This window comes from Mytilus edulis, chromosome 6, assembly GCF_963676685.1.
Source record: "Mytilus edulis chromosome 6, xbMytEdul2.2, whole genome shotgun sequence".
NCBI classification, from domain to species: domain Eukaryota; kingdom Metazoa; phylum Mollusca; class Bivalvia; order Mytilida; family Mytilidae; genus Mytilus; species Mytilus edulis.
The window spans coordinates 37,837,303-37,847,834 of record NC_092349.1 but is presented as its reverse complement, the minus strand read 5'-3'; positions in this window follow the sequence as shown (position 1 = coordinate 37,847,834).

The following is a 10,532-nucleotide window of genomic DNA, read 5'->3' as shown; positions in this document are numbered from 1 at the left end:
TGTCCCGTGATTTGGATTTCAGCAATGCTTCAAATGTCAGGAAATAACAAATTTATATGGCTGTAAAATAACAACCATTTAGTAAAAGAGATTTGAATTTAACAAAAGAGAAATCAGAAAGGGATGTTAACAAGTTTTTGATAGCTCATGTTGAGCCAGTTCATACTAATGATATACTGGGATCGTATTTGTATTTGCATATTATTAAAAATATATTAAAAATGCAAAAAAGAGTCAATGAAAAACCAGAGGACATTTTTCAAATTTTCAAATTGATGTCAATCTTAAACAAGCTTTCTGATTGATGTTATTGAGGTTTGTATCGGTATAGTTCTTCCACTAAAATTTCAAATGCCACCTTGAGATCTATCTGAGAAATGTGTACTCTTTTTTGTGTGTTCTTTGTTTTTACCCAGCCATCTCTCTAATCTGAGACAGTGGTGTTACATTACAGCATATGAACAATCTATAAAATCCGACGGAAAAAGTGTAACTCATCATATCGATATTAGACACAAAACCACAGACTATTTATACATCCCACATCAAAATTAAAGGCACTTAATACAGATATGTTACAAGCCAGATATATTTGAAGAGGTAATATATCAATATAGATAACCTTTACAAAACGTATGTTCATCTTATATGATTACGTTTGAATACTATAAAAAAAGTTTATCTATTTCTTCATGTAAATTTTCATTACGGTTTAAAATGGTTGAAGAATAACGATACGTTAGAACTGGCTACTAGTATATTAAAACGTTTTGATCACAGACTAATTTATATGTTAACCAGATGCCTTATGTTTTCCCATTGATTTAGCGAAAACAAGTCTGGATTACAACCTTAAACCGAGGCAAACATATAAGGTATAAGAAGAAAATAACGGTACACCAGAATCACTGAATCTAAACAGCAACAAAAGAAACGCCAACATACATAGAAACAGACTATTTGATTACTACCATATTCCTGACCTGGTACTGGACATTATAATGGGTTGAACCTGTTTTATAGGCTATCAAAAACTCCCGCTTATATGGCATTTGGGAATACAGTACAAATAAGCGCAATATCACTCAAGACAGAGTAATACATACATAAATAATATAATAGTACATTTCAACATTGGAATTGTCTTTGCAGTGTTTTGTAGACTATTGTTTGCTCTTCCGTCATATTTTTTCTACCGTAATTTTTTTCTCACTTTTTTGTATCTGATTGCCTTTAATGCATTTTTTTTCTGATAAAAAATTTGGATATGTCGACTAAAAACCCCGAATGTAACTTAAAATGGAAGATTTTATAGACAACAACAGATGTACTATTATATAAAAAAACCATTGTAATTAATTAAATTAATGATTAAATCCGTGCATGGAATATCCAATACATAAATAATTTTCCTGAAATAAACACAATAAAATAAACAGAATTAGATTAAGTAGCATTTCAATAATTTAAACTTATTTTAAAAACAAATTTTCACAACTATACTTGAGGTGAAAAAGCAGTAACAAACCAAATTAAAAACCATTTGAAGTTTACTCAACATCTATATCAATATATACCTCCAATTCCATTGCATAATTATTAATTATGTACACATGGTAAATTACTTTGAATAGAAATAAAACAAAAGAAGGATGACGTTATAACTTTGCTTAACAATCAACTATCACAATATCTGATATCGTAATAATAGTAGAAATAAATCTAGATACTCAGCTACTTTTGCATAGGTACTATTTCTGTACTAAATTATGTAGTACTGGAAATTTACTTTTAATATTTAGTACCATTTCTTTACTTTAAAATTATTGTAATATTTAGGTACTTGAATTTTAAAGTACTTGATTTGTACTAAATATTTTGGTACAGAAATAATACAATATTCCATGCTTGAAAATCATAATTTTAAGAGATTTGAAATAGAAAAACTTTCAAAATGCTGAAAATGTAACAGTAGTAACCAAAAATCTGTAGTACCTAAATTTCAAGTACAAATAAAGTACTGTAAAATACAGGTACCTAAATATTACAATAATTTTAAAGTAACAAAATAGTACTGAATATTAAAAGTAAATTTCCAGTACTACAGATTTTTAGTACAGAAATAGTACCTACGCAAAAGTAGCTGTGTATCTTTCGTTCTAAAAGACCATCTCAAAATTGCATTTAATGTCACTGCGATATTATTAAGGCGCCGTTTGTCCGTGGATACCTAGAATTAATACAACCATACGTTATTCCTGAGATTGTTTGTTCCAGTGTCATTCCAAGATTTGAATTTCAGCACAGTTTCAAATGTCAGGAAATCACAATTAAAATTGATGTAAAACGGCAATAATTTATTACGAGTAACTTTACGGCCACAAAAGAAAGAATCAGCGTAGGATGCACGCCTTTTATGGATTGCACCACTAGAACAAGTACATGCCGATAAAATATTCATCAGTGTCAAACAATTCATTCAAGGAACAATTTGCTAACGATTGCATCGTAAAATTATGAAACAACAGGAACCAAAAGGTTTATATTTTTGATATTGTATTGATATTTTGTCGTATACTTCATATATTTTGTGCAGGTTAACCTTTCAATATCTAAATTGTCTTTGCAGTGTGTTTGATCTCCCGTCATATTTCTTCTAGCCATAATGAGCCTTTAATTGGTTTTAACCTGATTGCCTGGAAAACACAAGTTTAAAGAAGATAACAGATATATTATAAAACAAGCTATACATAAACTAAATAATTTTAAAATTTTAGCGATTTCTGTAATTTAGTTCTTTTTTTTCGATTTACCAAAATTTTTTTCCTATTAGTTCAACAGAAAAAAAGGACATTAACAAAAATTTATGCTTCTTTTGGAGGCAGATTGTGAGCTTAAATGAACGGTGACCCCATATTTTTATTTTATATTTCTATTAGGTATAAGATAAAGTTGAATCATAGGAAAAAATAACAAAATCCTATATTAGAAAAAAAAGTTGATTTAGACCCACGAACCCCCTAAAAAACACTGTTGTAAATCTAGCAATTACTTAAAACCGTGCATGGTATATCTTATTTATAACTTTCTTGAAATAGACAGCACAAAAGGAGAAAGAATAAAATTAACTAGCATTTATTAATAAATAATTAAAACTTATTTTAAAAACACATTTTCACACCTATATTTGAGGTGAAAAGCAGTAACAAATCCAATTAAAAACCCTTTGAAGTTTACACTAAACATTTATATCAATATATACCTCCAATTCCTTTGCATAATTATTCATTATATATGCTAACCACGGTAAATTACTTTAAATAGAAATATAAAAAGAAGAAGAATGACGTTATAACTTTGCTTGACAATCAACTATCCCAATATCTGATATCGTAATAATACTAGAAATAAAAGAAAAACCTAAATTTAAGAAAAGAAATTATTCACATTTTACATTAATTTCTAGAATAATCATTTGTAAATATAATTATGGTTGAAGATAATCTACTTACGTTCACTACTGATATTGTTTTGGTCATCTTTCCAAGAGTTCATCCAAATTTGATTAAGCCGACAGTATTTTGCCCATGTTTAAATTACGTTAATTCGTTAAGAACAGGCCAATGAAAGTAACCATGCTGCTGGGTGTTTTTCTCGCAAACGCTTCGTTGCACTACTCCATGCAGAACTGTCCCAAAGGAGATCCTCTAATATTTTGTTTTCACAATTTAAATCTAGAATAACCAGTTTCTTCCTTTTACATCTTTAATTTTTTTTTTTAAATAAACTCGTCAAGAAATAAAATCTCGTTAATTGGTTTAGAACAGGCAAATCCATGTAACATTGCTGCTAGGTGTTTTCTCGTTGTACTACTTGTTATTACTCCCTTCATAACTGCCTCAAAGGAGATCCTCTAATATTTTGTTTTCACAATTTAAATCTAGAATAACCAGTTTATTTCTTATTCATCGCTCATAGCATAAAGACCTTTTTTTTGAATAACTCGTCAACAAATAAAATGTCATTTCTATTTTCATATGTCCATCCATATCAGAAATACTAAACAGTGTTTTCGTAAAAAAAAATATCTCCTCTTGGATAACGATAGTAGACGTGTCATGGATTTTCCAGATTGTTATGAAATTATCAAAATTTTCGAGTTTCCTTTTATCTTGTTATCAGTACAGTTAAGATTACAATAACTTAAAGAAATTTAGATTTTCTATAAACAGTAAATGGTATTCGAAATTTTCTTCACTAATACTTTTCATAGAAATAACATTAGAATGATGGAAAATAAAATTGCTTTTGGAACTCTTTTATCACCCATTTAGCCATATAATTTCATTACAAATCTTAATCATTGACAGCTTGATTAATTATTTATAGCATACTTTTTGGTTGATTGCTTACATTATCGCCATCATATCTACTGTTTCACATTTGCAATTATACCACATGAATACTTTTTATATTTGTGTGTATTTGGACATGAACTTATGTAGCTATCCGGAAAAGATGTGTTAAATATTTTAAGGTAAAATGGATATTCCAGCACCTCTAAACCTGGTATCATATGTTGGAAATTCAAATGATTCATATACTGATGCCGCGATCAAAGCCCTGGACACGCATTATGATCCACTCTAGCTGCGGTTTTTGCGATTCCGATTGAAATACCTACTTTTACCAGGACTTGATAATGGCGTATATAAACATCTTAAATTTTCAAAATAGATCACGATAAGTTTTAACCTTATAATAACGTGCGCATAGACCACCGAGCTAAAGACTATAAGTTGCTGTATATGCTATAAATGAACCTCGTCCGTAAAGATTAAATAACATTTTGTGTTAATCAATGATTATTTATTATCACTCACTGTTTATTTAATGACATACTTATGCATAAATTATTAACTAATTTCTCAATATAATGAAAGGTTCATCATTGATGAAGTCGCTTTTGAAATAAAACATTTGTGTCTATGAAAAAGGAATTTTTTGTTTGCTTAGCAATTTCCATATCGAATAACGGAAGTATCCTGATTACCAATTTAGGATTATCCCAGGATGTCAAAGTTTGGAAGACCTGATACATTTGAACAAGCCATTATCATAAGTTATCAGATAACTAGAGTGTTTTCATCTACAACACCTTTTACAAAAATTGATGTCCAATCGTACAATGTGAATCATTAAAAGTCCATTTATTTAAACTTTCCCGGTAGTAGAAATTTTAAGACCTCATGCTGTTATATAATGCAGCTCACAAACAAAATGCTTCATTAACTACTACTAAACAAAGAGAAAAGAACCCGATCTTGAAAAATGGTATGTCATAAGCAAAAAGACCATTATAATTTAAATTCTTTAAATACTTTGAACTCATCACTATTATACTAGCGCCTCAGTTAAGTTCACATCTATGGCTTTATCTAAAATTGTCTGTTTTTCTTCCCGAAATTTATAAATATAAAATACGCCAATTTTAAAATGTTTAAGAAAAGCATATTGAACTGACCGACACCTTTGTCAATTTCATTTTAAACGTATGGTATTAATTGCTGGAGCACAAATAACATACTTTCAAATTAAACAACTACCTCTTTAATTATTAGAATAAAAAGAACTAAATAGTTGTTCCACTATAAATAAATTTTTATTATTTGGATTCTATATAATCTTAATTATAGTACCGACAACATTGTAATTTCCGATATTAAAATTTTGCATTTAATGGTCCGTTTAGTTCAATAATATCAGATTATTACATGGCATTTTTCATATCGCATGTATTATCAGCCCTAGGTTCAATATCAACCCGAGAGCCGCATGGCTCGAGGGCTGATATTGACCGAGGGCTGATAATACATGCGATATGAAAAATGACATGTTATGATCTTTTTATCATATGCTTCAACAGTAGAGAAAAATAACAGATTCACATATTGATCCTCTACGTGGTTTCCGAAAAGAAGTTGAAAGAGTAAAAAGTTCACGGACGTCGGACCCAAAATTTGATACATTCAATATGAAATCTTTCCATCATATGCCTCAACAGAAGAAAAAAAAACCCACATTTTAATATAGACGAATCGACAAAAAAATAATTCAACAATATGATACATAATGAACATTGTTTAGAAAAGTCAACTTTTTTAAAGTAACTTTCTAAATTATGTTTTAGAAAAACTTAAAAAATTCATTTATTTAATATTCTTTTTTTTAATTAAATTTAATTATTTTACACAATATACTTTCCAGTATTCAAATAATTGTTTTGTACACTACTTTGTAATGGTAGCATTGAGATGTATTTTCCGGAATTTGCCGAGTATCACCGAAATGCCATGTGATAACGTTACGGAAAGGCATGTGATAACAATCGAAGCATGTGATAAACTTTTCATATCAGCCCGCTAAGCACCAATTCGAAAAATATGGAAAATACTTTAATTTAATGCTATTATCATACGGTAAAAATCATATGTTATTTAGTCTAAGTATATGATAATTTATGTTACATAAATAAAGCATATTATCACAGTAAATGCATAGAAGTGTTGTCATCAGAAAACATCTCCATTGTGATGTGAAAGTAAGATTCTAAAACAGTAATCTTTGATTGAATAAAACTTTACTCATCAATAAAGCATACTGTGGATTCATTTATTTCCATGGGTACCAGTTTTCGTGGAATAAGGAAAACTTACATGCTAGTGGATATTTATTATCGTGGTTTTGTCAAAGTCTGCACACAAGCCTATAGAAAACTTGCTATTTTCGTTGAACATGTAATTTCGTGGTTCCTCTGTCTGACGAAATCCACGAAAATTGGTATCCAACGAATGAAAAGGAATCCACATATCAAACGTTTCATAGACCAGATTTAGTACAATTACTTTCAAATGTGGTGGGTTTAGCAGGAGTCTAATAGCGTTCCAACATTCTAATTTTTTTTGGAGATAATATCCGCGATGGGGCGTTGCAGTGTATTTGACATGTTTATTATTCAAAGTTATCCAGAAAAGGAACATTGTTCTCTAAAATGTAATCTTTTGTAGTCAAAATTTACCACTTATTTTGTAAAAATTATTTCAAATTCTGTGATAAAATAATAACTATAAGTTCCTTTTTTTTTTTTAGACTGCCATAATTCGCCTATTGATTTTATCAGCGATGATTTTAAAAGTCTTTAGTACCAGTGATAATATTATAGAAATCAAAAAACGTAATATCGCAGATATCTTTCGTTCTAAAAGATCATCTCAAAATTGCATTCCATGTTATGACGATATTGTTAAAGACGCCGTTTGTCCATGGATACCTAGAATAAATACAGATGACTTCAGACAACCATACGTTATTCCTGAGATGGTTTGTGCCAGTACTGTACCAAGATTTGGATTTCAGCGTGGTTTCAAATGTCAGGAAATTACAATTAATATGGATGTAAAACGTCAATCATTTATTACGGGCAACTTTACGGCCACAAAAGAAAGAATCAGAGTAGGATGCACGCCTGTTATGGATTGTTCCGCAAGAACCAGTACTTGCTGATAATATATCCATCAATGACAAACAATTCATTCAGGGAACAATTTTATATAGCTTTCAATTTTATTTTGAAACAACAGGAACCAAATAGTTTATATATTTGATATTGTCATGATATTTTGTCATATACTTCATATATTTTGTGCAGGTTTACTTTCAATGTTTTGTTTACATTCTTTATTACGGGCGAAAAAAGTTTAACAAAAATACCAAAGCAAATTTAAAAAGGAATATCCTTCAAAATTGACAAGATTAAACGCTACCAATCAACGGAACTTATGAAAACAACTGCCATTTTCCTGACATGGGATTGGCATTTTCCGAATCAATACAGCTGTTAGAGTAGGTAAGAACTTATTTGAAGAAAAGAGTTTTTTCTATTTATTTAAATTATAGTTTTAGATTTGATACTCAAGTATCAATATGTAAGAGAAAAGTAATTTGTTTGAAAGAAAACGAGAAATTTATACTTTTACCAATAGAAGTTTGCAGTACGCAAATATCTTTTTTACAAAAACTGGCAATATAAATCTGCTTAAAAAGGGGGGAAAAACTTCTCCCATACAATTTCAATATATGATAAAAATAGACATCCTTTGCCTTAATTCTAATAGAAATGGAACATGACAAGATTGTAAAGTTGACCTTAGACGGGTTTCTTAATAAGCAGGCATTGATTGGTTTATACAGTTCTTGACATATAAATACATTTTTGGGTTTACTAACTTTTAACTTAGTGTGTTCCTCATGGGGTTCTTGGTTAGGAAAAAAGCAGATTCGGGCATCAACCGATAGCGTAACGAATAAACATCAGTTTATTTTTCAAAATGTTTTGCACCAGCCAGTTAATAAAATTAATAAATATAATCAACACCCTGGAAGACAAAAAAATTGAATGAAAAAATGGTTAACATCCACTTCCGTCCTCTCAATACGCGAATCTAGCACAACAATCTCCTTTTTATATGTATTTTCCTACTTATTGTATGCGTTTTTTTACTCTACTCATTATTTCACTGATCTCACGCATGTGAACGTTAAATGATTTTATTTGATTTTCACAAACAATGTTATTAATGTTATTCATATATATATATAGTCTATAGATTATTTATTTGTAATGTTATGTTTGTATTTAAATTTTATTGTCACAACATATATTTTGCAGATTTCTTTTGTAATAAAAACCTTTATTTAATATTTGCGTCTTACTTGGTATACTCTTTATAGCTGATCCAATGTTTCAGAAGTGTGTAGTACCTTTTAACATGATCACAGAAAAATCGCAAATGATACAGAAAAGAACCACGCATTATCATTCTGCATTTATTTATACTGGATCTTACCAGTTCGTTATATCTTGACAAACCACGAGTTGATAAAAATTTGTCTCGCTAAATATGTTAACGGAAGATTTCGCTTGGACATTTCTTTTTAAGGTGGTACACTACAGGGAGATAACTCTGTAAAATCAGCTAAACGTTTTAATTACGTTGCGTTGTTAAGGGAATATTAAGCTTCTCAATGATCAATATTGGTGTTTGTTAAACTGCTATATAACCAGATAAAATGGTTGGTTCAAATTTTTTGAAATTTTTACATTTTTGTCAAAGGGTCAAAGGGTCAAAGTAAATACTTTGTCAAAATTTTATAAAAATTAAACAGCCAAATTAATTTTAGTGAAGGTGTTTGGTACCACCTTAAACATAGGAAAAGCAGATTCTAACAGTTTTGCTATGTTATCCATTCTAGTTGAGTGTTCAAATTTCAATCATTTAGAGTGAATACACATCATATTCAATAAGGTCGCATTGTAGTATCAACATAGATCTATATATATCTAATATGTATCTTCGTTTTATTTATAAGAAATTATTTAGATAATTAAAAAAAGTTTTAAGAGGAAATTCAATTATTATAACTTATGAATCGACCAGACATTTTTGTACTGCAATAATATTCGAATATGCCTCAGCGTGTTCACACGTACGTTCAATTCGAATTGAATTCGAAAAGAATTCGTTAATCGCGTTCACACACTCTTCCTTTATTTTTTCGAATCGAATTCGAGTTGGCTAATTCGCTTTATCTATTCGCATTAGAAATGTATTTCCGTTAATACGAATTGGTTAATTCGCATTAATTCGAATTAAACTGTGGTGTGGACTCATTCTAAATTATAATTCAAATTCAATTATGATAAATTAATTGATAATGCGAATTAAAAGTTAACGTCGTTCGGACACAATTAAGCGAATTTGACGCGCATTTAAATACAAATTAGAATTTAAATTCGGACGTAAAACGTTTCGAATTCAACTAATTCCAATCAGTTAATGCGAATCGAACTCAAATTACGTGTGAACGCAGCATTATGAACACTCGGAAAAGCAACGGAATGACTTCAATGATACGTTATCATGTAATTCTATTATTTCATACTTTAAATGTACTGGTACATACTTGTATATCAACAAAGGATAAACATAGGTGATCTTTGGTGAGTTGCGATAAGTTAACAATTTTCGGATACACCTCTACTTATAGATAAAAGTTATATGTTTGTAAATACGTAAAATGCTTTTGCATTGTGTGTATTGTTTGCAACACAAGACGGCTTGAACTGCTTAACGCTGAACAGTGGCTTCACTGTGTTTGACAATAAACGAAAACAATTACTCAATACACACACTATTCTATCATTGTCTTCGTTGGTACTGATACTTTATGCTAGTAATGGATAACCCTAAAAATTGGTGCATTTCTAATTAATTTTAGTACACATATGGACTTGTAAGATGTGGCAAATTTGAGTAATTAGAACAGTTTCTTATTCGAGTTTGAATTACTTACATTGGAATCTCAACATAAGTCCTTGATGATTTTATTCATTAACGTGTTGGAACTTGTGCAATGTGAAATGTACTTGTGTGACAGACAGACCTTCTCGTGATAAGATTTTCTATAAAAAT